At 48.9% G+C, this 25910-nt stretch overlaps 1 protein-coding gene across 3 annotated transcripts in view; it reads right to left on the bottom strand.

The window, feature by feature from the left end:
- The window catches only part of PUS1 (pseudouridine synthase 1), a 58466-nt gene extending 32784 nt beyond the window's left edge, over positions 1-25682 (bottom strand). Inside the window, exon 1 of one of the 3 annotated variants that reach the window (XM_085633405.1) lies at positions 25532-25682. The gene's annotated coding sequence lies outside the window, so the exon portion shown is untranslated. Of the gene's footprint in view, positions 1-24316 lie in introns of all 3 variants that reach the window. The other 2 variants (XM_085633407.1, XM_085633406.1) reach the window with 2 other exon arrangements.
- Between the last annotated feature and the right edge of the window lie 228 nt (positions 25683-25910).

The following is a 25910-nucleotide window of genomic DNA, read 5'->3' as shown; positions in this document are numbered from 1 at the left end:
TCCCTGGACACTACTATGGCGTTTGATATTCTTGAGTGGCCCAGCTCTCGCTGTGCTCCAGAAGCTGGGGTTCGGGGAGGAATTCATAGGCTGGGTCCGTCTCCTATATGCGGCACCACTGACGAAGGTCGTTGTCAATAATATGCAGTTGGATACCTTCACTCTGAGCCGAGGCACCCGTCAGGGTTATCCGCGCTCTCCTCTTTTATTTGCCCTGGCACTAGAGCCACTTGCGGCCTGGATCCGACAGGGTCTATCGATCCGAGGATTCTGCTTGTCAGCAGATTGGGAAGAACGGATATCACTTTACGCCGACGACATCCTACTATATCTTACTAACCCTCGGAAATCTTTAATTGTCTTGTTGGACATTTTGGCAGTGTTTGGTAGATACTCCGGATTCAAAATTAATTGGACTAAATCCCATTTGTATCCTCTTTATGGGGGAGTGCCTGCCTTGCCCTCCAACTGCCCAATCCAAATTAGTACATCGGGGTTCAAATATCTTGGGATATTAGTGTCCTTGAACCCTATACTCCGATATAACAATAATCTTCTCCCCCCTCTCCATCGTCTGCAGCGAGGCATCGCCAGTTGGAAAACTCTCCCAATATCCCTCTTAGGGAGAGCCGCACTTTTCAAAATGATGTCCCTCCCCCGCTTCCTCTACGCCCTGCAAAACTCACTAGAAGCAGTCCCCCCGCTTATATTAAAGAAATTGAACGACTTCAGAGGGAGCTTCTGCGGAATGGACCGCCACGCATAGCTGTTAGTAAACTGACACTGAAATGGTATGACGAAGGTATCGCCCTTCCTGACATTAAGAAATATTATTGGGCCGACCATCTGGCCGCCATTAATCATGGCACCTATGGAGCCCCTGATGATCCTGGCTATTGACAGGTGGCTGCTCCCAGGTGGGAACTATAATAGAACACTATATTCCAAACCTCCTCGACCTGCGCTATCTGGCCCCACTGGACACTCGATAACTGTCTGGTACACCGCCACTAGATCTCTGGGTTGGGAGGGGAAGTTGATATTGGCCACCCCCTTATGGGATTCCGCAAAGCTGGGACACCTATGGGAGATAAAGGGTTTCGACAAGTGGGATATGATAGGTATCTCCGGCGTCCTGGACATATGGGAAAAGGGTAACATAAAAGCGTACGCTTCCCTGCAGGAGCAGCATGACCTAGCGGACTCGGAACACTTCCGCTACAGACAAATACGGCATGCTCTGCGCTCGGCCTTTCCCAAGGGTTCCTCCCCCCCTGAGTCCTCTCCACTGGAAAGTAGGATATTAGATGGGCACCACCCGGAGAAGTCTATCTCTTTGATTTACAATAAGTTGATACATAATATGGAAGGCCCTCTCACACAGCTTCGACAAAAATGGATGGCGGACGGTATTGAACTGGACGACGAAGACTGGCAGGAGGTTGTGTCATCTCCCAGGGTGGTGGCTATCCCTGCAAGACTGCGACTGGTCCAACTTAAAATCCTACACAGAATATACATGACGGGACCTAGACTAGTGTTGATGGGAAGGGCGCCCACGGGAGACTGTCGTAGGAGGTGTGGCCAGTTGGGCACGTTCCTACATATCATCTGGGAATGCTCACTTGTCCAGTCCTACTGGAGTGCGATTCATAGAGTGGTGGGGAATGTCCTGGGAATCCCCCTGCACCCGGAGGCGCGTAGGTGTTTGCTCAATATATGGGAGTCCACTGACCTGAATGTAAACCAAACACAATGGGCCACCCTTGGTTTTAAGGTGGCTAAAAGGAACATAGCCCAGGCTTGTGGGGCAGCTGCACCTCCAGCGCTGAAAGATTGGAAGACCAATATGGACTGGCTCATGTTCCGTGAAAAGACTGTCTATGTGGCCCGAGGATGCCCCAGGAAGTGGTCCCGGATATGGGGGGCCCTGGAACCGCTACAGAGGCAACATTTGTACCCCACCTTTGCAATTAGACCCGGAAGACACACATTCGCCTTAATTTGTCCCATAGTGTACACAGTGCTACGTCATTGCTAACTTTGTATGTGCCTGATTGAAGTATCTACATTATTGTAAAGTGCCATATTTTCAATCTGAAGTCGATGACTTAATAAAAAGAGTTTAAAAACAAAATCAAAAATCTGCTGCAATGGGTCAAATGAGTGGCTTGCAAAAAAAAAAAAAAAAAAAAAAAAAAAAGGTTTTTGGGACTACAGTACAGAGGCATAACCAAAGACCTTATCAATGCTAGATGTACCTTATCTAAAAACTTGAAGCGGGTGGGGGAAGGCGCACAAAAGGTACCCTTTAAAAGAAGACCCTTGGAAACTTGCAGCCAGTGACAGCAATCAAGAACATCTCACAATAAAATTTAGAAACCGTAAGAAGTTTATCGTGCAAAAAGCCAAAATAAATAAAAAGAATATGGGTAACCGAAAATAATAGTTTCAATGCATAACGTTCTAAGAAAAACTCATAGGGCCAACTTAAAGTCACAGTTGACAGACTTTGGGGCAATTTCAGGCCAACTGAAAAAGAGTGTGGGATGGGTTAGACAAGCGTTCACACTGGTTACAATTTTGAACTTCAGACTTAGAAACACCTTGTTTCAGTCCTCAATAGGTGGACATGCATGAACCAATGTATTTTTTCTTCTAGGAATTGTCGTCCTGGTCACTCCTACTGCGCTTAGTTCTTCTGGGCAGCCTCTAGGCACCATACATGTGGGGTTCCGCACACCTAGTCAGCCGAGTCTTTTAAAAGTCAGGGATCCTTCTGCCTTGTGTGTCCTTGGAATAGCACCAGAGGCAGCTTGACCTGCGGAGAGCTGTTCCTGTCCCTGGGTGTCAGCAGGAGCCTTTAGGTCTTGTTTCTTCCAGCTGTCAGGGAGTCTTCTTCTCTACAGGATGTTTCTTGTCAGATCCAGGAATTTTCTTTGGATGTGGTGGTTAGCCGCCACTCTGACACTGTGTGCTAATCAATGATTTACTGCATTGGCAACTCTTCTAAAAAAGCTTCCACATCCCTTTTCAGCTCTTCGTTTTTCTGTTTATTGCAGATCTTCCTAGAATTCCCCGTCTTAGGTGACCCCTGCGTTTCTCCAGCAGCAGTACCTCCCCCTAGCCAGTTCCAGCAGATATGAGGATTCCTCCTCTTAGTTGGTGCTGGAACTGGTTTGCCTTCCAGTTGGGAGTACAGACAGAAAGTCTAGGGTGGCTTGTGTAAAGAATTGTTTAATTTCCTGAGATCCCATATGTGAGTTCCACTTCCAACAGAAGACTCTAAAGCTGCCCTTCATATTGTAACAGTCATGCCCCTCTCCCAGATGGCTAATCTTTGGTAAGCGAACACTATTAATACCACTCCATACCTCTTGCTGGCAGAAGCCAACCTATTGCCCACTAGGAGGATGCTTATTAACAGCCATCCAGGGATCTCTATTCAATGTCTGGTGCAGGGCTGTGAGGCAAACAAGTTCCAAGGCAGTTTACTCAAGCAGCACAAAGTACACTCATAGGGCTGCCTCGAGCCTCTAAGGCTGTTGTGGTGTCTACCACATGGTACAAATCACTGAACCAAGCAGTTTCTGTCAAATGTCCTGAAGCTCCCAGAAATATGGGCTGGTCCCAGCAATTGTGGTGTAAAGCCCTAGGATTGGAGACTGCATCTCCGATGGTTTCTACTGTGAGTCAAACCATGGTTCTTAGTGCTTTAGGCATTATTCTTGAGACACATTATTCTGGAGACACGTTGGATGTCTCTGATGCAATCCCCATTTTCACAAAGATGGCGTCTTGGTAGGATGCAACCTCATGGATCTCTGCTCCCGCCGGGCCTTTTATTGCACTATCGGCGGCAGGAGGGTATTGGAGCCTGCAGAAATCCTCCCGTAAGCAGCGCCGCACTCCTGGGACGTTGGTGCAACAGCATCGAAGTCCCGGCGCCAGTTTCGGCGTTACCGCAGAGCGGTTCCTGGGAAGCGGCTGGGTGCCCGGAGGCGATTGCGGAGAGCGTGGCAAAGAGGGCGAGAACTGGCGATTCTCGGCAGTCCCCGCGGGGTCTGGGAGGCCGCCGCAACACGAAGACCGAAGAGAGCCCTCCCTGTGAGATGAGGAGCAGGCCCGCATAATGCCGAGCAGTGGGAGATACGTGCCGTGAGCATCACGCGCGGCCCTGGCTCCATAGGCTGAAAAAGGCCTCATCTCCAGAGGCTGTGAGGGGGAGGGGTGCCTCAGTACCGCTGCGCTGCCTGCTCCATTCCCCATCTGGAGAGCCCAGCTGGGGACTCTTGGTGCGGGCCTGGCGGTCCATTGGTGCCTGAGACAGTGCAGCTTTCGGAGCTGGGCCTGAGGCAGGGCCTGCAAAATGGCTCAAGTGGACAGAGCTTCATAGAGGCCGGGTTGGGGCACATAGACACCTAAAGACGTGAGCGATCCTGGCAGTGGGATGGGGTGGTGGGGCTTTGGCTGAGCTCCCCTACTTACCGGCCTTGCTGTGAATCGCACCTACAATCCTCAATAGCGGTGGAGTGCCCAGGACAGGACAGCACCTCACCAGGAGGCAAGCAGAGCTGAGACGGCGCGGAGATGGTAGGGCCCCAGTGGCGGGCTTCTGGTACCTATCTCGCTTCCACCTCATAGCGCTTGGACTGGGGCATGAGTAGAGGGCCCATGTGAGGGGTTGTCTTGCGGAGGCCCTTCGGATGCGACATCACCCTTCTGCTCTCACACATAGTCTCACCCCGCCTGCGGATCCCTGTGCGCCCGGCCTGCACATCGACGGTGATCCCCACACGTGAAGGAGCTATGGCAGCCCCTATAGGCAGGAAAGACAGGTCTGTGAAGGACCTCTTGCTCAAGTCAACACTACAGTCAGCGAGCCAGCTTGGAGCTGGAGTGCGCGGACGAGACAGAGGGGGGGGGGGGGGGGGGGGGGGGGGGAGGGGCGAGGGCTTGAAGGCCTCGGTTCAGCCAATCTTTCTTAGAGTTGCTTTTCTCCTCACTCAGAGAAGATTTGTCTGCAATGAAACGCAAATTGTCGGCGGACCTGTGGGAAGTGCACTGAGATATGGATTACCTGGGGGAGCAAGTTAATACTTTGGAGCAGCACGAAACTGGCCGCAATGAAGAAATCGAGAGCCTCCAATAAGTTCTCAAGCTGCAAGAACAGAACCTGGACCTACAGGCCCACACTGAGGATCTAGAGAACAGGTCCCGGCGGATCAACATCCGCATCTGTGGCTGATAGCGGGCTTCTTCCACTCCATTCTAGCAGAACTCCCAGACTTCCCAAGCATGTTGGACCGCACTCATACGGTGGGCCCACGAAGGGCAGCCCATGCACCCCCTGCGGACATACTGACTTGTGCCCACGACTATCAACTAAAAGAGAGGATTCTCCGAGAGGCTTGGACTTCACCTACCAGGGTCAGAAGCCCACGTTATACCAGGACCTGGCAGCCTCCACTTTGCTCAAACGAAAGTCCTTTCGCTAGATTACACTACAACTCCGAGAATCTGGCATCAAATACTCCTGGGGGCACCCGTTTAGGTTGATCTTTCCTTACAAGGGAGAACTGAGGAAAATCTGCTCACTCTGTGCAGCCTACAAACTCTTGGGTATCAAAGAACTCGCGGCGGACCAGCCTTGTAATGACTCCCGCCCCCGCAGACGCCAGAGCGACCATGGATGGACTACCATCAAGCCCCCCAGCTCATCGGCGCGCCCCGACTCGGACACTATGGCAGGGAGAGGCAAGCAGTGTTGACGTCCCTTGCAGGTGCCCCCTCGGAGTGAGGCAGGACTAGCCCCACATGAGTACTGATACTCTCCAAATAGCACCCCTGCCCAGCATCGACAACATTAGCATTATAGACATGGCTTTTGCTGGGGGGAGCGGGGAGCAGCGGGCCACAGGCACCCTTTCACTCTCTTATCTAGGAGCAGCACGCTCCGGACATTGACAATGTTTTACTGTATTATGCCTACGTTCCTGCTGTGATGGGGTTTTGTTGATGGGTCCCTCTCCTCCCCGCTGCGCTTTCTTTATCCCCGTTATATGCACGCGACCCTTGCTTGCCCAGGTCACTCGGACTGGGCCCTTGCGGGGTACGGCGGTAGCGGGCCAGAATGGCCCTTTTGCACCCGCAGTGCATCCGGTCCACAACACTTGCGTAGAGGAGTGTCACAATCCTGACCTTGAATGTGAAGGGGCTCAACAACCCTATTAAACGTAGGGCTATCCTGTCTTATTTGGAAAATTCTGGAGCCCATGTTCGTTTGCTGCAGGAGATTCACCTGCAATCTAGCGACACACAGATTGTGCTCTAAGGCATTTCCTCAGCAATACTGCTCTTCCTTTCATACCAAAAGGGCTGGGGTCACTATCCTCTTTGCCCACACTCTCCCAGGGACGACTGGGGCAAAGGTTTCTGATATTAAAGGAAGGCTCCTGGCGCTTTCTGTGACCTTTGGAGTACACACACTAACACTGGCCACTGTTTATGCTCCTAACGAGGGTCAGGAGGCATTTTTACGCAAGGCGGTGTGGGATCTAACATCCACACCAGACTGGCAAATTCTCATAGGGGGTGACCTGAATATTGTGTTCGACAGCCAATTAGACCGCTTGCCTCAGAGGCAGGGATAATCAGGGGCCCTTTCTGACGCTAGCTGTCAGTTATGTTAATGTTATGTTAATTAGGATTTATTAGGCGCGCAGCTACCAAAAAGGTTTCCCGGCGCCACCCGAAAGAACCAGAGGACAGAGCAAAGGCCTATTGATTAAACAACCAGGTTTTCAGGGACTTACGAAAATGGACAAGGGTAGTCTTGCAGGGAAAAGGGCCCCCTATCCTGCGGAGTATGGTCCAACCTTATAAGGCCTCTCGCGCCCTCCGCTCAGACCACCAACATCTCTTGCAAGTCGCGAAAGTAAAAAAAGCCAGGACTGGCGGTAGAAGATTTTCCGCCAACGTGGCAGCATTATGGAACTCCCTTCTGCATGCCCTTCGCTCCGAAACTGGCACCTTGCGATTTCGCAAACTTTTAAAGACTCATCTGTTCCCTGCTTAGTGCTCTGCTGGTTTGGTGTGTACTCTGGACGAGCGCTGGGATGCCCAAGGGTAACCACGCGCTATACAAGACTCAATAATAATAATAATAGTCTCTTTCTTTAGAGATAGGGGTAGAGAGTTCCATAAAATGGGACCCAGGTAAGAGAAAGAGCGCCTGCCCATACGAGATAGTCTAGGCCTGGGGACCGCAAAATTTGCCTGGTTAGAAGAGCGGAGGAGGCGAGATGGAACATAAGGATGGACTACATCATTTAAATATTGTGGGGCCTTGCCCACTTTTATCTTAAACATATAAATTAGAGTTTTAAATATGATGCTGCTTTCTACCCTGAGCCAGTGAAGCTCACGTAAAGAATTGGAGATGGACGCTGTTCTAGGAGTTCGGCAGAGCAAACGGGCTGCTATGTTCTGTACAACTTGCAGCTTTTGAATCACGTCCTTGTTGGCTCCTAGAAAGAGGATGTTGCCATAATCCAGGCGAGAGGTAACAAGAGCCTGGTTTACCGTTCTTTGCGTAGAGGTTGGCAACATCCATAGAATTTTTCTGAGCCATTTAAGGACACAGAAGCAGGTTGATGCCACCTTTACTGCTAGATGCTTCATCGAAAGATTCTCATCTATGATGAAGCCTAAGTTACGGGCGGGCTGGGGTATGGCACCCATTTCAGGGGACCAGTGTTGAGGCCCCAGCGTGCTTTGTTATTGCCCAGGATTAGCACCTCAGTCTTCTCCCCATTGAGTTTTAAAGAGTTTGCTTGCATCCAGCTAGCAATACTGCATATCCCAGTTAAAAGGGATGAGGGCTTGGATCCTCCATCAGCAGACAGGGAGAAGATTATTTTGGTGTCGTTAGCGTAAGAAAAGTTCAACAACCCAGCCTCATTCAAGGGCCAAGTATGGAGCCCTGTGGGACACCATGTGGAGAGGCATGAATATGTAAGGTTCGCAGCAGGGGAAAACACTTGAAACGTACGGTTAGTCAGGAAATCTGTCAACCATCTCAGGGCGGGCCCCGCCACGCCAATCAACTGTAAGGCTTGCAGGAGCATAGTATGGGATACCGTGTCAAAGGCGGCACTCAGATCTGACAATATGAGTGCCACTGTGTCCCCGGCATCCACACAATTACGCGTCATTTCTGTGACTCCTAACAGCGTGGTTTCAGTAGAGAAACCTTCCCTGAAACCTGACTGGGAAGGGTGAAGAAATTTCTGAGACTCGACGTATCGAGACAGTTGTAGGTTCACGTGCCCAATATTTTTAAGAAAACTGAAAGCAGGGAAATGGGGCGGAAGTTAGATAACTACGTAGGATCCGCATCAGCCTTTTTTAAGAGTGGAAGGATCATAGCTCGTTTCCACTCAGGTGGGACCGTGGCTTCCTGTAGAGCGGCATTAAGTAAATCCATGATCAGATTTAGGGAGGGCAACTCTATTTTTTGCAATACGGAAACAGGAAGTGGGCATAGGGGCAAGCCTGATTCAAGGCTGGTTAAAATCTGACTGAAAGAAGTAATATCAAGAGGGAGCCAACGTTCAAGTTTGCTAGGGGGTGATTTAAAGGTATCTTCAGTTGAGCGTTAATATTCAAAGCAGAGGGACCCCCTATAAGTTGCTGTGAGGCGCTCACCAGTGAGATATTTAATGCAGAGTGAATTTTGTCTACTTTATTAATAAAAAAAAACTTAGCGACATCTTCGCATTTAGAGTCATCAAGAATCGGCAGGAAAGCGTTGGCGGCGTCTGCCGCTTTCGCCGCTCGGCCTTGTTTAAGATGATGTCGTTGCCGCGCTTTCTGTACGCTCTCCAGAACACTATGGATTTGGTCCCGGCGCGCTACTTCCGGGAGGTGGAGAGTTTGCAGCGTCGCCTGTTCTGGGACGGGAGGCCACGTATTGCCTTGGCTAAATTGACGCTCCCGTGGTACGATGGGGGGGTTGCCCTCTCGGATATTAAACGGTATTACTGGGCCTCCCAGCTAGCTGCGATTAATCATGGCCTTTACGGGCCCGCCCTGAACCCGGCATTTGAAATGGACAAGATGCTCCTGCCCGGTGGCGACTACAATCGAGCGCTCTACTCTGGCGCGCCGGACCCTCGCCTGACGGGACCGACGCGTGTCATGGTGCGTGTATGGCACGCGGCTAACGCAGCTATGGGGTGGAAGGACCGTTTGACCCGGGCGTCACCGCTATATGCGTCGGCGAGGTTGGGCTCCCTGTGGACCTCGAAGGGCTTCGAGAAGTGGGACACGATCGGCATCAGCACAGTGGGAGATCTCTGGACGAGGGGGGGATTCAAAACTTTCGAGACGCTGCAGACGGAGTTTCAGTTGCAAGGAAGTGAGTACTTCCGGTACTTACAAGTCCGCCACGCGCTGGGCTCCGTCTTCCCGGATGTCGCGTCCATTCCGGAGTCTTCCCCCCTGGAGGACAGAGTGCTGGATGGCCATGTCCCAGACAGCACGATCTCCCTTATATATAAAAAACTGATCAACGACCGATCGGGCCTGCTGACTGGCCTCCGCGAGGCCTGGGTTGCCGATGGGCTGGAGTTGGACGACGAGGACTGGATGTCCGCGGTGGCCTCTCCGAAGGAGGTGGCCATCCCGGCTCGCCTTCGCTTCGTCCAGCTTAAGATCATCCACCGGGTTTACGTGACGGGGCCAAGGCTTCTACGTATGGGCTTTGCTGAGGATGGACTGTGTAAGCGTGGCTGTGGTGCTTTGGCAACTTTCTTGCACATTCTGTGGGAATGCCCTAAGGTGGAGCGATTCTGGCGTGGTGTGCACGAGGTCCTGCGAGTGGTTACGCGTGTCGTGCTGTTGCCTGAAGCGAGGAGATGCTTGCTGAATGTGTGGGAGCCAACTGACTACTCGGTTCCGCAGACGCGGTGGGTGACTCTGGGATACATGATAGCTAAGCGTGACATTGCTCAATTGTGGGGATCCCAGAGGCCTCCGGCGGTGTCGGCCTGGAAAGAACACATGGATTGGTGTATGTTTCGTGAAAAGGTGGTGTATGTTGCGAGGGGTAAGCCTGGGGCGTGGGTGAAAATCTGGGGCCCCTGGAACGCCTATCGCGGGGGTATTTGCGAGCCGCCGCTGCTGCCGGCTGCCTCACCAGCTCCGTCCCCCTAGCCGACCCCCCCCCCCAGCCATGGGCATGTGGTTCCCCAGTCCCTGATTTGTTCTCATTCCCCTCTTCAGAGTTTGGCGATTGGTTGGGGTCCCCCACTTACGGAGCGCGTGCTGTCACTTGGGATTGCGGGTTGCCTTGCGGGTGTGGTTGTTTTTGTGTTGTTGTGTTTCGACAAAAGGAAACCGTATTGTGGGATTGGAGTTATGTGGCCTGCACTACTGATATCTCCTGATTTACCCTTTTTGAACCGCCAAGAGATTTTTCTGTATGTATGTCTTATGCTTCTGCCACTCTAGCGGCCGGCCAGACGGTTGTAGGCCCATACTTGTAACTATTTGAGATTGCAATAAACGGTTTCAAAAAAAAAAAAAAGAATCGGCAGGACAGGCTGATTGGCTGCCCCAGACAGTTCCTTGACAAGTTTAAACAGAACTTTGGGGCAGTTCTGTGCCCTGGAGATAGTGGAATTCACATATTCCACCCGAGCCAAATTACAGAGAGAATGATACTCTTCGTGCTTGTTTATATGCGGCTTTGGAGTTAAAAAAACATAATCCTTCCTCCAGCGCCTTTCTAGCGCTTTGCACTAACTTTTCTCTTTTTGTAGACTTGGTGAAAACCAAGGGGCAGGGGGACGATGATTCTTCACCTTTAAAAAGGAAGGAAGGAGGGAGGCAGGTGTCAACCGATTTCATAATCCAATTTTTAATCATATCCAGGTCAGCCAAAGAGACTTTATTAATAGTAGGTAAATTTTTATCCAACAATGCGTTAAAAATTTGCATATCCAATTTTCCCCAATTTCTTGACTTAGCCCTGTTACCCAAGTTATTAGTGGGTGCATAAGCGGAGTCAAACCGGACCCTAAAGTCGACCAAAAAAATGATCTGACCAGAGGACAGGAAGCGCTGGGGAGCAGTGAGAGCAAGGGAGATTAGAAAAAATGGGGTCCAGTAAATGGCCAGCCACATGGGTGGGACCGGTGTTATGAAGCAGGATATTCATGGCCGCCAAATCGGTGGTTAAGGCTGTACTGATCATACAATTAGGATCATCAAAGTGGAGATTCAACTCTCCCAAAATAGTGCAATTAGCTACCTTTAGAAGATAGGGAGCCATCAAATCAGGAAATAGGGAAGTCCAAGGGCCGGGATAAAGTAAAATGCCGGTGAGCGTAGACTGGGGGATTAAGGCCAATTGAAATAGCATTGCCTCACAGTCTTTCCAGGTTAAATTTTCAGATTTACATGTATACTGACTGTTATAAATATTGGCCAGACCACCCCCTACTTTATCTTTGCGGTCTCTTCTTATTATGGAGTACCCAGCCGGCAATGAGGCAGCCACATCCAGGCCAGAGCTCTCATGAAGCCAGGTCTCAGTTAAAAAAATGGCATGTGATTGCGCACCTTAGTGTTGGTAGACATGTGGCGGCACTTCCACCCCCGTACCGCCGACTATCCCTTCTACTCCTATGCTCAGGGGACTTACCCAAGCAGGGGTATGGAATTTAATAAAATATCTACTTGTCCATGGGGCAGGTTGCTTCATAAATCTACTTGTCCTGAAACTAAATCCACTTGTCCGTTTTGTGCCATGTAATGCGGAGACAAATTATGGTAGCAATCTCATTATATAAGCACTCTGAAATAGCCTCTTTGATTATGCCAGGGCTCCTTCCATAGTAGGGTTTGAATACTAGCAATTCCCTTATGTTGCTACGTTTCCGCAGATCTACATACTGGGCTGAAGGTAATGGTAAGCACTAGGGTTGGAATGCCCTTTTTAGTCTGTGCAAAACTACTAACTTGCATGTGTTAAGGGTTTTCACTGACTCTGCTCTAATTTTTTCCCCATACTGAGAAATGCTGGAAATTTTTCTCCCGACAATGGCAGACATACAACTTTTTCCAGGGTTGGGAAAACATTGGTTGGAGGGAAAGTGCACTTGCAAACACTCAGATTTTCGCATGAGCAGATCTACACCTGCATATTGGCTAATGCTAAATGCAGTTCACAAATATTTTCTAGGAGCACTATTTTTGGCCTACTTCTCTAAAGCCTTGCGAATTCACGAAAGCAGTATATCTGCACTTAATGCAAGGACATGGGTGCACTTTTGAGACTTTATTTAATAATTGGGCCCCTAATTAGGTCTGGAGTTAACATGACCTTTTGTGTTTATTAAAATTCTCTCTCTGTCTATTAGCTAGCTTCACAGTGAGTGACAGAATTCTGTTATTTTACAAGGAGTATATCGACACTGTGCTACTGTGGCAATGTGTGCTTTTAGAGACCAAAAAACTATTTTTGCTTTTGCCAATGTTTGTTATAATGGTGAGGCCTGGCAGCTCCCACACGAATTTGGTTTACAAAAACCATGCCAAAACAAGTCACGCATTGACAAAACCCAAAAGGCTGACCAACAAATTCAGATCTACTGGCTTTACCATTGCTGGTTTATTTTTGTTTCCCATAATCTTATGAAAACTGGTTACAGTGATTTTTCATTAGGAATATTTTTGGGAAATACTGGCATACATCGACCCATTTTACTAAATGATGCTGCAAAGAAATGGCACCTAAAATTTTACAGTAGTTTAGTGAAATATTTTTTTCATTTTTCTGTGAACTTTTTATTTTGAACGGAAGAGAATCATCAATCTTGCTTTCAAGCTTCTGAAAATATTTGCATCTAATCAGAGAGCATTCTGGGAGCATTATACATAGCCTCGTATTGCTAAACTTTGAAAACGTGTATACACATTTTATACTGGAACCACTGTCACTAGTGCAGTCCAAGCTTACAACATTTACTTAGAGCGCTCACCCTAATAATATAGGCTTTGCAATAATGAACCATAAATACAAATTTGAACAACATTGACATATGGACACAAATATTACCTTAACTGCATGCTTGCCTTTCCATGGTCCATAATGTGGTACTATAAACTGGCAGCCAAAGGGTTTGTGCTGCAGGGGGTTGGGCCTACTTGTCACAAGGACAAAATGCATATGAAAACTTGTTGCCCTTGACCCCAAACAATATGTCGCAGGTGTCGGGCTATAGGAATTCCACATCCCTGCCAAGACTAGACTACTTCCTAACGACCAGGTCTCTTCTTTCGTTTGCACAGGACTCGGTCATTGAGCCTCAAGCACTCTGACCATGCAGCCTTGACCACAAAATTGCTATTTCCCCCCCCCCCCCCCACCCCTCGGCCATCATACTCTCGGAGGCTTCAGGCTACGCTCCTTCACCATCCTGAAGTTGTTGCGCGCCTTACTAAAACACTAGAAGACTTTTTAGCTGTCAACAACACACAGGACACATCTATCGTCTCACTTTGGGAAACTCTCAAATTAGTTGCCCGGGGTGACTTTATAGCCACATCAGCCACGGATAACAGGTTGCGCAGGGAGAAGAGGGTGGAGCTTTCTAAGCAAGTATTGGAATTGGAGGGGGATTTACAAGCAGACAGGGACCTCTCGAATCTGGAGGAAGTTAAAGGTGGCATGGGCTTAGCTGGCCAGTCTAGACCTGGACAGGGCGGAGTACGCCACCCTTCGCTTGAAACACATTTTACACAGGGGGGAGCTAGATGCAGCCGCCCGTTGGCTCACAAATTGCGCGCACAGAGACAGACCCACTCCTTCTGGCCGAAGGGGGTGCAGAATTCATGCAGGAGGTAGATATAGCTCCCGCTTTTTGGGATTTATGCGGATCTCTACGTAGCCTAGCCAATACATGACCAGAACACTTCCACCTACTGTCAAGGTATATCACACTCACGCTTGACGCCAGACCTCTACCCTAGATAGCCCGATTTGGGTCGAAGTGGTCATTTCGGTCATAACTCGACTTAAGCTTCTCAAATCCCCAGGCCCTGATGGGGTTTACCGCCATTTTTAATAAAACCTTTTGCTCGATCCTGGCCCCAATACCCAACATTGACCCTACTTTTTAATGCCATGGATGGCACCATAGAGCTACCGCCTACGATGCTTCTGGCGTTCGTGGCAGTTTTGGCCAAACCCAGTAAAGACAACAGATACTGTGCCTCTTACAGGCCTACATCTCTGTTGAACATAGATTTTAAGATCTTCACTGGGATTTTATCATCTAGGTTGGGTCCTTTGATGCAGGGACTGATAAAACCGGACAAGGCTGGATTTGTCACGACAAAACAGTGTAGTGATAATACTAGGAGACTATTGCACCTCCTGGATAAGGCACATCAAACGGAGGAGCGCGTTGTACTATCGGTCAATGCCAAAAAGGCGTTTGACAGGGTTCACTGGCCCTTCCTGGAGACTGTGCTGGAGAGATTTGGGATCGGGCGCCGGTTTCGCCACTGGGTGTTTAGCGGTTACAGTCGCCCCTCGGCTACGGTCAGAGTAAATGGCTTCACATCAGATCCCTTCCCAATAACGTGAGGCACGCGGAAGGGCTAGCAGATTAAAGGGATTCTCTTTGGGGGAAGAGCGGCATACCATTTGCCTCTACGCAGACGATGTTATCGCCACTTTGGAGTCCCTTCAGACCCAGCTTTTTTAGCCGAGCTTGAGGAGTTTTCAGAAGCCTCTGGATTCAAGGTTAACATGGCCAAGTCACAGGCCTTAGGTTTCTCCCTACAACAGCCAAACGCAGCTGCCCTGTCCCAGGTATGCCCCATCCATTGGGATCAGCAAACTATCCCGTATCTGGGCATCACACGGTCATTGTATACTGCTGAGACAGTATCCTTAAATTACACCCGGTTGTTGCAACAGACCCGGCGGGAGCTGAGAAGGTGGCAGCCATTTGGAATCTCATAGCTGGGCCCGGTGGCAGCTCTCAAGATGAGCATACTCCCAAAAATCCTATATCTTTTTCAAGCCCTTCTAGTGGAGACACCTCCGGGTATGTTGAAACAGCTTCAGTCCGAATTTACCACCTTTGTCTGGGCTGACAAACCACAAATCAATAAGGACATGTGCTTCAGACCCCGTGGAGAGGGTGGCCTGGGGATTTCCGACCTCGACCACTATTATAAGGTGACACAGTTACGGTCCCTGCTGAAGTGGGTCCAGCCGGAATATAAGAAGCGCTGGCTCTTAATGGAGCGAGCGCTAGCAGGACAGTCCTTGTGGAAGGTCCCCATCCTTAGTAGAGCCTCCAGACCCCCCGGATTATACGGTTCGCCTGTGGTGCGGGCTACCTTGAAAGCTTGGGATGCCACAGCTACACGCAACAGATTGACCACATTTCCATCACCTCTCACACATCACTGTCAAACCAGATTTCTCTCCGGGCCTTGACAGGGAGGCATTTGTTCACTGGCATAAGGAGGGTGACAGGTCTGTTGGGCATCTATTAGATGTGGAGGGCCCCCTATCCTTCGAGGATCTTATATCCAACTTCGGCATGCCCAAAACCGAGCGGTACCACTACCTGCAGATAAGGCATTGGGTTATGAAGCCTCAGGTCCTCCAGGGAGCAGAAAGGCATCTCACTCAGTACGAACGATGGCTGCTTTCTAAGCAATCCACTAAACGACTTATTAAAGAATTGTACCACATCCTACGCCTTCCAGAACCGGTGGCTAAGTCTGCGGGTCAAAGACGGTGGGAAGGGTAACTGGGCCGGACATTGACTACTAAGGAATGGGCAGATATTCATTACGGAGCTCGACACTCCGCGCGTAATCTCTCTAGCGGCGTGGAATCAGCCACTAAAATAATGATGTACTGGTACCTCACAACTCCCCTCCCCCCCACTACACAAAAGCGACCCAGACAGGTTGCGTTGCTGAACGGCACACTATTATATCTGCTATGGGAATGCCCTATTCTCACAGCTTACTGGACACAAGTATTGGACGAGAAGGACCACCACTTTGACACCACTCTGTTACACTTCCCTGACTATGTCATCCTGGGCGTATCTGATAGGCTCACATTTCCCCTCATTTCCCCTCAAGTCCTGTAAAGCCAAGCAGATGGAAATAACTTTAGGGGTTGTGCCACAGAATATATTGTCACATTGGGGCACAGACAGAATTCCCACGGTGCCGGGATGGTTCCACCAGCTATGGTATGTGCTGGGCATGAAGCTCATTTCTTTCTCGGTTCAGGCAGATGGGGCTTCCTTCACCCACTTGTGGCAACCCTTTATTGCATTGCTGTGCTCCGAATTCCGCAAGCTCTCATGCCCTAGATAACTGTGGCTATTGCCCCTCCCCGCGCTGAACCAAGATGTGTCCCAACCGCTGCCCCGCTGAGTAGCGACGCGCCTGGTTTGCCTTCCCTCTTTTTTTCCCCCCTGACCAAGCAGCTTGGGGGTGGGGGCAAAGGGGTTAATCCTTTTTTTTATTTTGATGCTCTGCGTAGCACTATGATGGTCTTCGGCCCATGTTTGGGGCTTCATTGCTTGATGCATCTTGTTTGTTTACTAAATCAATTAAAAGATTTCAACCTAGAAAAGAAGGCAGCCTGAAAGACAACAAGAGACTGGACTGGGCTCCCAGTACGAGGTCATAAGAAGCTGATTTTTAGGAGTAACTTGTGAAACTAAGAATCAGATTGTTATTTTGCGTGTTCTAGAAAAACAGCTTAGTTGCTTTGTCTAGCAATTGTTGGCAGAAGTTGGAGATTTGAACATGAGTTGTAAGAACTTTTACATTTATGTTTAAAGCATCAACCATTGAGATAAGCACAGATTCCGTAGTTGTTACTTCTTGGTGCAACCAAACTGAGATTTGAATGACATGTTGCAGTGAAGTTGACTCCGATTGATGCTTCATTGACTGAGAGTCGATTTGCTACAATAATTTTGAGTGTTTTAATGAATCTGTTTCAAGACTCATCACAAGTTTAAGGACTCAAAGAATCAAGACATACCGCGTGGACACATTAAAAGATTCCAGACATAGTTATGCAAGGAAAAGAGTTATTTTGCAACATAAAAGAGTGTTGTAGCAAACTGGGCTTCTTTGCAGATGCCCCCCTTACTTTTTGCCCCCATCTGGACTACTAGATGCTAGGTTTTGACTCGGATAGTGCCCTGGGATCTGCTAATCAGGTCCCAGTGCACGTGCTCTTTCCGCTACAAATGATGTGAATTGGTGCACTCAATTGGCCAGGTACTTTGCCCCCTTAGAAGTCCTTAGTATATGGTACCAGTGGTATCCAGGGCAAGGGTGGTAAGGGGGTCAGCAGGGCTGTAGCACTATATTGTGCCACCTGGCGTGACAAGTAAAAGTATGTCTGCAGGTCTGCCATTGAAGCACTGCACGGGCAACCTGTCTGCTCGAGAGTGACTGCACATACCATGTGCTGCAGAGCCACACTATTGCTTTAATGTAAGTAAGTCACACTTAAGGTAGCCCTCCTAAGTCCAGGAGGTAGAGTGCATTGTATTAAAGGTGTGGCTATGTATGTACGTACATATATATCCATATAGTAACCCTGTAAAGCAAGGCTTTACTGCAAGTGACCGGCGGTCCATAGAACAACATGGGCTGGCTACTGAAAACTCAAGATAGCCAGCTCCAATATGGAACAACTGAATTGTATCGCATTTGGTATCAAACACCATGTTTTTTCACCCCCAACACAATTCCTGTGTCGATGGTGAACTAGCATGCACAGGGGTGCCACCCTGTGGGGGTATCCCCCTATGAGCCAAAGCACCAGTGCCTTGCCGGGTATCCCCAAGCCATTTTCCGCCAAGAGTTTGCCCTCCTGGTGGAATGTGCTAGCACTTCCCAAGGACGGAGACAAAGGCCTGGGCAGGAAGGAGCGGATACCTCCTCCCTCCCTCTATGGCAAGTGTTTACATTCAATAAAACGGTGAGCCTCAAAGGCTTTCATCGCCCTTGATGCGAAATTACCTTGTCCCCCACTCGGGGACAAAGCCCTTCCCGCTCTGCAGCCGAGGCAGATGGGAAAATTAGTTATTCAGGAGGTGTACAATCCCCAAAGCCTAGACATACCTTTAGGGTGGGGCTAGGAGGTCTGTACAGTCAAGGAAGGGTTCTGGCATTCTGGCAGACCCTGAAATAGAGTATTATGGGTAGCACAGTGACATAAAACCACAGGATGTTGTCACTACAGTGTTGGGTTGGCTGCAGAGACCAGTAGCCCATTGGCCACTGTCCCTCATGCCCTTAATACCCCCAAAATTAGAATTTAAGGTGCTACCCTGGCACCAGAACTTTAGTTAAAACTTGGAATCCGAGAAAAGGCACAACAAAGACACCATTACCAAAAATAGGACTTTGGACTCTGCCACAGGGCAGAGAGGATACTTAAGTGCCCTGAAGAGACCATATACTGAAACTGAGTGAAACGTGTGTCCGTGGTGAAAGCTTGTTGCTCCCAGAAAGAGGGACCCCAGTGGACACCAGAAATCCAAATCGGACTCCCCTGACTGGTGGAACCATTCAACAGCAACCTGCAGACGAATCAACGTGCGGCATCATAAGAATTGCCACCCGCTGGGCCTATCGACAGTGAGCACAAAAAGAAGTGGTGTCCTGCAAGCTCGGAGTAGTAGCTAAGCTGCTCACGCCAAGTTTCAAGCTGCAAGTACTCTCCTGTACAAGAGGACTACATTTGCCGCAGCCAAGGCTTGGTGATCGCAAGTCGGGTGATCGGGCCCTTGAATGAAATCCCCAGTCAAGAGCAACTCACAGCAACCTACGTCGGTAACGACCCTGCTGCTGTGTTCCTGCATCCTGAAGTTGGAGTCATCGAGTGTGTGGTAAACCATCTTTGGCGCGACCTGCCCCAGAGATTGATAGCTTCCAACTACCTCTGCACCCAGAGCCACTGACCGAGCAAGGAAGAAGAAATCCAGCTGTTGCACCCAGGTCCCGGGACCCCAAAGGCTTCCACTCTCCGAGGGTGGAGTGTAATTCCATCTCCAAGTGTGGTTTTGTCAAGTGCTGCATTTTTTAAAGATCTTGTCAGCACCAAGGACAGCCAAGTAACCTCTGCGCCCAGACTCCTGGGGAAAGGTAACAAATTAACAACTGTTGAGTCTTGGTTTAGGGACCTGCAGAACCGTAATGAGAAGTGGGTTCATTTAAACTCACCTTGCAACTATCGTTTTGCTAAGTGTGCTTTGCCCCATTGACTTCAGTGGTGAACATTTGCCAGCTTTCATTGCATTTGATGTTTAATACTTTAAAAATCTATAACTCTGGTTATATGCAATGTATCACTCATTTTGATGCCTATTATTATATACTAATGCAATCTATTTTTATAAATTACTGTCAGGATTTTTTTCGTGTCGTGTCATTTACTTATCGTTAATGTTGGTGCATGAAATGCTTTACGCACGTTCCTTTTAGTAAGCCCGACTGCTCTCTGCCACTCTACCAGGGCTAAGCTAAGGATTGCTGAAAGAGAATCTGAGGTCCACTTTTGTGTATTGTATATTACTTGATAAGGCCCACCAGCCATATCAAAGAATACTTCCACCTTATAACAACAGTCTTATGGTATATGGTATGTACTTATGTGTTAGAATAACTAGTTTGAACCACTTGAAAATTCATGACGGAATGCCACATACTAAAACAATGCAAAAAAAAGTTTAAATGTGACAAGTAAGCATTCCCAAGAAGGCAAGCTCAAATCTTCAATAGTTTTTCATTTTCCTTTTTACTTTGATATAGCTGGAAAACAATTCAGATAGCAAAACAACGCAGAAATGTGAACAAGATCATCAATTCAGAAAAAACAATAGCAAAACATTTTGTGCCTTATGTTTTCAGCAGAAACAAATGCTGTTCCATCCTTCAATTCAATAATCTTTATTGTTTAACTGAATGTAGAAATCAGTACAGGAAAAACAAAATTGGGGAGTGAATAGGGTACCAAGATAGAGGGTTTGCTGGTAAAAATACAACATCCAACAAGCATTTGCAATGCAATAGGTCTCGCATTTACGCGAGTTTGAGCTATTCGCATTGTAAATTACAATTTCTTTTATTTATGTTTTGGTTTTTAAAACAAAAGGCATTGTTATTTGCAATGCTAGTAGCTTAAACGCTCGCAAATGCGAAACCTATTGCATTGCAAATGCTCGTTTATGCTTCTGAAGCTGTTGGTGAAAGGGGATCACCAATGGCCCCCAACAGCCAGACCCAATCTAGAGTTACAGGTGGGGCTATTGAGAGGGGTATTTAATACAGTCGATATCTACACACACAGACACGGTGGTTATCTTCAAACCCTGTACATGGGGGTCCAGCCATTCTACAGAAGCGGTGCCAGATGGCCACACAGTAACGCCACTGTCCAGGAGGGGAAATCCACCACCCTGCTGAGGTCAGGGAGCTCAGGGATGTTTCCGTATGCACAGTAAACTTTCAATAGTTACAGAGCGTGCACTCACACAAACTTAAAGACATACTAATGGTCTGTGCGAAACGTCTCAGACATGTTGTTGAGCAATAAAACAGTAATAAATGGCTAATTCCATGGAAATACGAGAACTGTATTTATAGGCAGATAAAGCACATGATCTCCCACAGTTTGACATATCTGTGATTACTTCACCCATGCTTCCCACATACCTGTCCACTCGCCATATCTATCACATGTGTGAAATTCGAGCAGTTCTGAATGTCCTGTCCCAACACTTTCCATTCTGAGGCTCGGAGTTTTAGGACTGTGCCTAGATGCTGCTCACACCAGGGGCCGTCTTGCACACAGTGCTGGGTGGGGGTCTACGTGCGTGCCCCCAGGGGGTAGTACACAAGGGACTCTCAGTGATGAAGGGGCCGCGCCGCCACTGCCTCTCACGCCCCCTCATTTCTCCCGGCGCTCTCAGCCCAAACAGCAAATTAGTGAGAGGGCCTGGAGCCACCCACCGCACGAGAAGAGCGAAAACAGAGGGGGAGCTGCGCACAAGGAAAGAGGGACATGCGCGTGCTAGGACTCGTCCCACGGGCACGCAACATGGGCGGGCGGAGGGATGGACACGTGAGCTGATGAATGAATGGATGAACGGCAGGCGCATGCTTTGATAGATGAGTGGCAGGAAGGATAAGTGGATGGATGAGTGGCGGGAAGGATGAGACGATGGATGAGTGGGTGGATGAGTAGGTGGGCAGCTAGAGGGAGGGACGAGGGAGCAGATGGATGACGAGATCGGCGGGCGCCTGCTTTGATAGATGAGTGGGTGGCTGGAAGAGCGGGTGGAGGAATGGTCGAGTGGGCAGATGAATGAGAGATTGGTAGGTGCATGTGTAGATAGATGAGCGGGTGGATTAGTGACTGGGTGTTCTGATTGGTTAGTTGAGTGGTTGAATTTGATTCATCTCCCTCGAGTGCATCAAAGCAGCCGTGTGGTGAGGTTATCATGCAGCGTGTTTGTTTAAAGACCCGATTCAGCTGGACAAGAACGCAGAGGTCTGAGGTGTGACCTAGAGCAGGGGTGTGCCGCATTTGCCTAAGAAGACTCGATCGATGCCACATTTTTAGAACAACCTCCAACTACATAAATGAATCCTCATTTGAAGGAATTCTCCAGACCCGTGTACCCAATGGACGCAGCGCCCGCGCAGAGACGGGGCAACATTACAGGACAAGCAAAGGGTGCAGCCTGTGTGCCTCGTGCTGCGTGGGGTGTTTAATATATGCCTTCACTTGCTTAACTTTTCGTTAAATAATATATGCACTATATTTCCAAGAGTTATCTTGGAGTTCGATGAACGACCCTGCATCAAATTCTCCGCTCTAATTGCTAGTTCTAAAGGTCACTGGATTGCAGAAGCTTCCCTGGCGTAAAGAACGTGGGCAGAGAGCAATAGTGCAAATTGCCTGAACCCTCAACAGACAGTATATACCCAGCAGAGAGAAATGCAAGCTGCACTTGCATGCAGAACAAACTTTGGCGGCACTGAAAACCTACCAGTGAATTGAACAACAGGTAGAAAATAAACAGAAAAGAGCAGTGCACGCTTCACTCGTGTATAGAGCAGTGAAAACGTGCTAGGACACTCCGAGATTGAACAGAATTCTAGGTTGACCAGGTTTTTAAAAACAAAAACTGGGACACCTCGCAAAAACTAAAGAAGGACGACAACCAAGGGGCACAGAATGGCAGCGCTCATAAACAACAGGTACAACTTGGGTAGCAGAGAGTGCAAACTTCGCTCACATAAAAAGTGTACGATGGCAGTGTAAGTACCACTTTCACATACAATACAGGTCAACCACAGATGTAGAAGTGCGAGCTTCCCTGACATAGAAGAGCTAAAGGGCTAGTAGGGTACCCCCTCGTATAAAGAGCACTTGCAGCGGAGATGTGACCCTCGTGCACAGCACAACAGAAGAATGGTGCAACCGCCTGTCACATATAGAACGTGTAACTGTGGCATCCGTGCAAGCTACCCTGACCTACAGAGCACGCAGGTATTGTGGTTGTAGTGCAGGCTTAATTCGCGTACACAGCAGAGGCAGAGCACGACAATATCAGTGCAAGCAATCCTTTGGGTAGAACAAGTACTGTCCAACAGTAAAGTGTTAATGTTTTAAGGCACTACAAAAAAACAACAAGCAAGCATTGGCCGTGCGGCCGTAAAAGTAACGCAGCCGTGAAGCGAAAGTGATCGCGGGGACGTGCTCTGTGGTGGGGGAGGGGCGGAGCAAGGCGTGCTGTAAGGGTACCGCGAGGAAAGCCAGATGGCGGCTGCACGCGTGCTCACGCGCGTAACCGCAAGCTTGAGGCCAGCAAAAGCATGTGGTGGGACTTTGAAAAGCCCACTCACTAAATGTCTCGCCAGAGTAGCGCATGCGCTGGCTCAGGCGAGACCTAAAAAGGTATACAAGGGAGGGGACAGCTACCATTGGTGTAGCTGCACCAGATCTCACAGAACAGGGGTGGTGGGCACACTGAACTCAGATAATTGCTGTGTTTTGAGACCCCAACAGTAGTCAAAGGAGTGATTTTATTTGCTTGCACCAGCATGCATGCCAAATTTTTAGAAGAGAAAAATAGGAGATTTAAAATAAATTAATCTGAAGACTGTATTTTTCACATTGACTTCTATTTGAGTAGAGATATTTGTTTTCAGGTGGTAGATAGCCAGCCCCCCCCCCCCCACCCCCCACAAAAGCTATTTTTTTGCTTTAAATAAATATCGAGAGTCTGATTCTGGTCTACTGGCATGTATGCACCTGGGACCCTGGCATCCTTGATACGCTACTGGAAGAGGACAGGATCAGAAGATATTAAGCACATAGTGCACTGTTATTGGCTTTAGGGTGGGGCGACTGGTGCAGCTGCAGCTGCACCTGGCACCTGCCTCGAAAGAGGCTCAGTGTGCAGAAATAACTTTTGGTTTTAAAAGCACCTGCTCTTTCCTTGCATGTCCAGCAGTTGTCAGGCAACAATAAAAATGCCAAGCTAACTCTGGTGATTTCTGTTCCTGCTGGAGATACATCAGTTTTGACATGGGCCAGTTTTAATTCATCTTAAAGTAGTGTTGTGGGTTAACATGACTTCTGCAAAGAGCATGTACATGCAGATCACAGAAACGTAAGCCACATTGTTTTGTGTAACATTTCTAATAGACTGATATACCTATTTCGCTATGGTAGTGAAGCACTCTGTGGCAAGGACTCCGTACTCTTGAATAATGCTATTACCAAAGTTGTACGCATCACCTGCACAAATTAGATTAGAATTTGGAATATGCAATCAGCAAATTGCAAGGATGGGTCAATATATAGAGGTATGGAAACAAATAAAAACTAATACTTCTAATCCAATGAGTTGCTTACACTGGTGAGAAATACAGCTGAATCAAAGTTCACAATTTTAGAAATATCTAAAAATAGCACTGAAGGAGTTATCGGCACATGTGATTTGGGATATGACAATAACATCAACATCCTTAAAAAAAGACCATTAATGGAATAATAAAACATCTGTCACTCCTGAAAGATAAAGAGCTATTTACTAAGCGAGCACATGCATGGATGATTTTGAATGAGTATAAGATCCTCAAATCCCAGCCCTATCTATAGACACCTTGGACTGCACAAATGTAAATGTAATGTAAATTGATACTTATATAGCCCACTACTCACCCGCAAGGGTCTCAAGGCGCTTGTACGAATACCGCTGTGGAACCCATCCTGGCTTTCCCTGTGAGGCGTCCACTCCTGGGCACCCCCAAGGTGGAGGCCAGGCATCCTTAGCGTTGTGGGGGCCGTTGTGGAGATTAAGCAAGCTATTGCCCAGAGTTGCAGAGTGGGACTCCATGATTGGAATGGCACCGAAGCTAGAATTATCAGGTCTGTGGAATTTTTGAGCCCAAGACCCGCCGAAGCAGGGAATTGAACCTTGGTCCCGGGCTAGACCTCTGCATCAGGGTCTGCCGCTCTAATCATTGAGCCACACTTCTCCACGAATAAATAAAAAATATATTTATTAAGCGAGATTTGGCTATCTTCCAGGATCAACTAACGCAATGAGGCGCAGCTATGGCGGGGGGCCTCTCTGGCAGCGAAAGCTCCCAGAGCGGCTTGGCGTTACTTACAGAGCGATCCTACGTAAACACAGCATTTGCCGAAGGGGAACAGGCCACAAACAGGTGACAGTCAGGACCCAGGGGGTACTGGCAGGCTACCGCAATGCCCTTGGGGGTTGAACCGGAAGAAAATGGTCAAGGGCAGAGCCTGTGGCCCGGAAGAAGTTGGGTGGTGTGTTGGAAGCAGATGCTTACCCGGAAGGTAAGGCATGGTGGTACTGGAAGTGAAAGGTCACCCGGTCGGGTTGGAAGCATACGCTTACCCGGAATAGAATGTGTGGTTGCACCGGAAGTGAAAGGTCACCCAGTGGTGGCTGAAAGCAGATGCTTGCCCAGAGTGGAAGTAAATGATGGCCGGCACTGAACGTAGGGCACAGTGCTTCTGGCTACGGTGCAGAGATCACAGGCTTCCAAATAAATTGAAGTAATGCATGTTGAAGGATCGCTTGTAAGTTTAAAACTGCGGCCTCAATTCTGCCACAATGTTAAATTGGTGTGGTTGTGGTATTCCATATTGGAATTTGTATAGCGTGGAGCTTACAACAGTGGTCTAAGTTTGTGGGATCCGGGTGGGGCGACCAGGTGGGGGGGGGTGCCTTCGCTAAGAAGTTCACATGGTGCTTTAGTGCTGCCTCTCCCTCTGTGGTTGGCCCACGAGACCTGTGGCCAAAAAATGAATGATGCTCCTAAAAATACTCCTTTTAACAGCGAGACCCCTTGCACGGGTTGACGCGACCCCCGGGGGAAGCTGACACCCACCCGCCGCTCTTACCTCTACACTGCCTACAGCACAGCAGCAACACCACGTGAGAGAAGGAGCCACAGCTCGGGCAGGACGGAGACCGAAGAAGGACAATCCCCGCAGCCCAAAGAATGCGCTGCCCAGACCTCAGCTTACACGGCGACCTCGCATTAGAGGAAGGACCATGCGCAACGGCTGTCTGTCACGTGACGAACAACCTGCGCGGCGGCTGATCATCACGTGACTAGAACGTTAAAATGCACGCTGGAAGTTCGGACGTCAGGCGCGCGGCGCCCTTGCCGCCTCAGCCGTTCGCTGTTAGGACTAGGAGTTGCCCTAAATGGGCCGCTGTTCACCGGTACTGAGTACCGGCCCTTTTGAAGTTTCCGTCTCGGAGTACCAGTCCTTG

This window comes from Triturus cristatus, chromosome 11 (assembly GCF_964204655.1).
Source record: "Triturus cristatus chromosome 11, aTriCri1.1, whole genome shotgun sequence".
Taxonomy (NCBI): domain Eukaryota; kingdom Metazoa; phylum Chordata; class Amphibia; order Caudata; family Salamandridae; genus Triturus; species Triturus cristatus.
Note: the sequence above shows the minus strand (reverse complement) of the source record. Positions and strands in the feature narration are given on the sequence as shown.